We start from the raw sequence: 5,816 nt of genomic DNA, 5'->3' as shown, positions 1-5,816 counted from the left end.
GGTTTTTTTTTATAAATCTAACCCTTTACCTGCCCACAAGAGGGATTCAAAATAAAAACTTTTTTTTTTTAGTTAAAGTAAATCATTAAAATTAATTCAGTTCTGGATATTTCAATTGTAGAATTTTATTGATTTGTATTGAATTGAATTAATTTGTACAAAATGTAAGGTTTATCCGTCAAATTTTTGTTACTGATGAAAGTTCCTTGTAGTTCAGTGCATTTATTTATAGTAACAAACAGTTTTTATTGAAATTTATTGTATCAAGCCCTTTAAATTTTTATACTCGTAAAAATAAAGCAAAATAAAACTTCTTTATTATTTTTATAATTTCTCCGTTTAAATTATAATATTAAATTATTGAATATCAATTTCATACTAAATTTAATAATTATAATTAGTATTTATTCATATATTATATTTTTAAATCAAAGAACTACTAATTAGGATATAATCAAAGAAATAAGAGTTGATGTTGCTTTTGGAATAATCCACGAATTTCTCAAAATGAAACACTATCTACAGATTTGCATCGAAGCGTTTCTTATGATAGTGATTTTAATCACTGTCATATATCATCTATACTTGTTTCACGTATGCCTTGTCTACACTGTGCCTCGACCCCACTGTGCTACCGTTTTTTTTTAATCGTTTAAAGTTGATTCTTGTAAATGTTTATAATAAAAAATATATATATTTTGCCATAACTTTTAGCTCAATTGATAAGTTTGACATTGACATCATTAAATAGAAAAATTTATGACAATTAAAAAAATTGTATCGTTAAGATTNCATTAAATAGAAAATTTTATGACAATTAAAAAAATTGTATCGTTAAGATCAATATGCAGTCAGAAAGATTTACAATTACTATTTATTATAAATTTATCAGAAAAGCTCAATATTTATTTGCATTTTTATGGTAATAGATAACTTAAATAGAAGTAAAAGTAATAATTTCCTAGTAACTTTTGTTGTTTGTAGAAAAGATTCTACAATTGAAATATTTACTTTAACTAAATGAATCATTCAAAACAAAGTTGTTAAAAAGATTTACTCAATTGAGCGTATTATAAAATATGATTATATTTGTTGTCGTACGTCGGTAGTGCCTCAACGTAGACACAAAAATTNGCCCCAACGTAGACACAAAAGTTTATTAAAGTTTTATATATATATATTGACGACGATTTCGTCGTTCGAGCTCTTCTTGAGTCCTCCCGTTGGATANCGAGCTCTTCTCGAGTCCTCCCGTTGGATAAACTGATCAGCCCCAATCTCTCTAATTAGTGGACTACTAAAGGGGTAGAGTTTAGACCCGTCAGCACAGTTTAGCTCAAAAGTAGCAGACTGAAGGGTGGCTCCTTGTCAGCCACCAGCACAACTACCTTTTTACTATACCCACTAAAGGACGGTTAAGCCCAAACACTAGCCAGCTCGTACACTAATTATTAAGACTGACTAAAGGACCAGCAGTCCAACCTAGACTCTAGCCACACACACACACACACACAAATTTTGAGAACACGGTGAATATAAAATATTTGCGCTAAGGCCAGATTTTTAAATAGTTATTTTATTTACGAAATGTATTATAAACAAAGTCAAATATAATATAAAAATTTAACACAAAAATTAATTAAATCTTACAAAAGTATAAAGTTATTCTTACATCAACGACCTAACCCGTAACTCGACGTTTCTTCGACAAAAACGTCCAGTCTCGTCTTGCCCAGTATCATACAGTGTCGTCCCCCTATACTTTTCATGTTTCCCTTTTATATTCTTTTTCTCACCATTATTAATTTGCTTACCCTGCATTTCCCTTTTATATGGAATTATTATATTGCTTAAGAGTTCAAAAATTGCTTACTACTATTGCAAAGCTTATATTATACTAAAATCGACGTAATTCAATACTTCCTCATCTAATTACTACTTTGTAAAAATCAATTGTTAATTCAGGAGAAAAAACACTCATTTATTTTAGAAATGATTTATATAGCAACATGTTACAAAAAAATTTGTAATATTATAGTCTAGTAGTAGCACACATAAACAGAGTAAAAAAATTATTAAATGACAAAGTAAAATGATTTAATTTTGAAGTTGNAAAATTATTAAATTACAAAGTAAAATGATTTAATTTTGTAGTTGAAACCTATCATATCAAACTTCATTCGTTAATAAATATTTTGAAAACATTAGAAATTAATGATTTTAATTGTCTTTATGGAAAACATATAATAACTAACTGTTTAATTGATAAATTAAATTTTTTTTTTCAATTTTTGAGGGTAATATCTTCAAGNATTTTTTTTTCAATTTTTGAGAGTAATATCTTCAACTAGATACGAATTGTAGTAATTTGACGTATTGTTGAAAAAAGTAGGTCAAGTTAGAGCAGAGAAAATAAATGATAGTCACAAAAAAATATCTTCTCGGCTTTGCATCGAAGCTAAAACTTAAAATATAGTAAAATAATTTTAATACGAATAACAAATTTCTTCTTGCAAGAGGCGACTAAAGTGATGGGATCCTTGATCTTTATTGAAGTTATTGAATCTGAATGAGATAAAATCAAACGAGTTAAAAATTTATACTAACTTAAAAAGAATTAAGAAAAAATGCAAAAAATTCATTGCTATACTCGGGTTGGAACCTTGTACCCCAAGCGTGTATAACATAAGTTTTATCAACTCGGCAACCGTACGTCGATACCTTTGTTTTAAAAAGTTGGCTATTCAAGCTGATTCAAATTTCAAAGTTATTTTTCTCGACTTAAAAGAAGCAAACAAATTTAAATAAGTTTAACTTTCTATGTTATATTAATTTTAATTTATATAATATTTATGAAAATCTGTACTCCCCTTGTCAGGTATTTTAAAATAAAATAAAATACAAAACCCAGAATTTTAACACAAAAATAGCATATTTTTGAATACGATAGTCATTTTTACCGTGAAGACAAATCCAGAGGTCAAATTTTTTTTTTTCAAATTAAAGTATATTACATAAGCTTTAATTTAAGATATATATAAAAGTGTCAGTATTTCCTGAATACTTTCAAAAATTAAATTGAAAATATCTTAGTAACAATACGCATGTTTAAAGTTTTGACTTCCGTTGTTAAAGGGGTATGATCCGATTTACAAAAAAAGCGTGCCAGATGAAAGGGGTATATAAATATTTATTGTAAAAAATAATAATATTGATTCATACATTTTTCCAAAAGTTATATAAAATATAAATAAAATAATATAACATATAAAATCGAAAANTTCCAAAAGTTATATAAAATATAAATTAAATAATATAACATATAAAATCGAGATTTTTTTCATGGAAATCGTACGTTTTTCTTTAACTTTGATGTCCGTTTTCACCACGAAGACAAGTCCAGAGGTCAAATTTTTTTGTTTTTTAATTAAAGTATATTACATAAGCTTTAATTTAAGATATATATAAAAGTGTCAGTCTTTCCGAAACATTTTCAAAAGTTCAGTTGAAAAAGTTCTACTTTCTATACGCATTTTAAAAGATTTGCACCCCCCCTGTATAAAGGGAAATGGTCCAATTTAAAAAAAAAATATGTCGAATGAAAGAAGTATATATAAAGTATTTATCATTAAAGAATAAAGTTGATTCATGCATTTTTTAAAAAGTTATAGCAACATAATGTTAAAAAATGTAAAATATAATATCAAGAATTTTTTCACAAAAATAGCATATTTTTGCATACGGTAGTCATTTTCACCATGAAGACAAGTCCAGAGGTCAAATTTTTTTTTTTCAAATTAAAGTATATTACATTAGCTTTAATTTAAGGTATATATAAAATTGTCAGTCTTTCCGGAACATTTTCAAAAGTTAAGTTGAAAAAGTTAATTTTTTGTAAAAAAGCTACCATTTTGAAACCCTTCCTGTGGGCTGTTAAAGGGTCAAATGTTCACAAAAATATATAAAATGACAGGTAAATATTTAAGGTATCTATAAAAAAAAAAATTATATTGATTCGGTCATTTTTAAAAAAGTTATGGCAATTTTAAGTAAAAAAAATTGAAAAAATATCGAAAATTAGCGATTTTTAAATTTGTAATTTTTTGGGGGATTTCCCCCGTTTACGGGGAACGAGGGAATTTTTTTCAATTTTTGAGGGTAATGTCTTCAACTAGATACGATTTGTGATCTTTTGACATATTTTTCATCGAAATCGGTTCAGTGAGAGCTGAGATTGAGCGTATACAGACAAAAAAAACACATCATAGTAAAATGAATACCTTCTCAGCTTCGCATCGAAGCTAAAATCTGTATGCACAATTTTATGTCTGGAATCAAGTTCGACTATCATTGGTTAATTGTAACAACTATAGCAGCTAGTTTTAGTATCTGGACATAAAGAATAAATACTCTATGAACATGTTATATAGTAATAATACTCATTATAATAATGTTTTCGTAATCATTTACCTTCAATCGATTAATAAACGAAACTCACTTTGTCAGTAAATTTTTAGTTATTGTGAGTTCATAAATTTCCGTTGCAATTGTATTATAGATATTTTCAAATAGTCGCATATAGATAGTAACCTTTGTAGAGTGACCGTCTATCCTTGATAACTTTAATAACATGAATGCTTTTTTCCCAAATTTTGTTTTTTGAACGATTTTTCCAAATACATGTATTGATGGATTTATCAAAAAAGTAGTAAGTACTTAATTTATTACAAAGTATTTTTAACTACAATTTACATTCTATTTCTATGTTTTTTCTGCCAACGTTTTTTTACAATTTAATGAGAATAACCAAAAAATTACCATTATTATATTTTTTTCAACACCGAGTAACCAAAGATTAAAATCATTTGAAATGTGTTTTTGCTCATTTCTTATGTTTCACCTCGGAAATATTTTTAATGATTTTAATTATTAATTCAATATCTAGTTGAAAGTAACTTTAAATTTCCTTTTATTATAAAGTATTAAATGTAGTATTAATATTTTAAATTCATCACATTTTTAAAATCTTCAAATTCTAATATTTCCTGTACATAAAAAAACATTTCATGATTGTGTAGTGAATCAAATAAAGAAAATATAATACTTTATTGTATTAATAATATTATTACTCGGGGTATGAGTACGAGGGTCTGTAAGAAAGATAGAAGATGATAGAAAATAAAGTGATCTTTATTTTATTAATATGGAAGATTCATTATAATTATTTGTCAATTTTTAAATATCAATAATGCCACGAGTTTTGATCGTTATCGATGATAGGTGGGATTTAGTCACCTCATGTGTCTACCCAGAGTGGTATGGTGGCTATTCAAGGACGCCCCGGGGTGGTACTTGGACCGGTCCGGGAGAGCGGCGATCGGTGTGATGAGCCGCGGCCTCTCGGTCGCGGACATCGAGGTTGGCGACGGCTTCGTAGCGGCAAGGATTGGCGGCATTGACGTCATGAGCTGCTACGCGTCACCAAACCAGTCGATCACCCCTCTTCTGGAGGGTGTCGCCTACTGCCTAAAGGGCAGACGTTTCTCGGGTCCACGGGGTGGCAGGGACGAACTCGTCGCCGTGGACTTTAACGCTAAGTCCCCGATATGGGGATCCGCTTCGGCGGACCGGCGTGGCGATGAACTGTTGGACGTCATGGCGGTCTTAGGGCTATCGACGGCCAACAGGGCAACCACCCCGACGTTCGTGGGTAACACCTCGAGCTCGGTGGTGGACGTCACGCTGGCGTCGCCGTCGGTCCTCGGACGTATTGCCGGTTGGTCCGTTCTCTCCCACGTGGAGAACATGAGCGACCA

Source organism: Daktulosphaira vitifoliae, unplaced genomic scaffold (genome assembly GCF_025091365.1).
Source record: "Daktulosphaira vitifoliae isolate Bord-2020 unplaced genomic scaffold, ASM2509136v1 Scaffold_1, whole genome shotgun sequence".
Lineage (NCBI taxonomy): Eukaryota > Metazoa > Arthropoda > Insecta > Hemiptera > Phylloxeridae > Daktulosphaira > Daktulosphaira vitifoliae.
Note: the sequence above shows the minus strand (reverse complement) of the source record.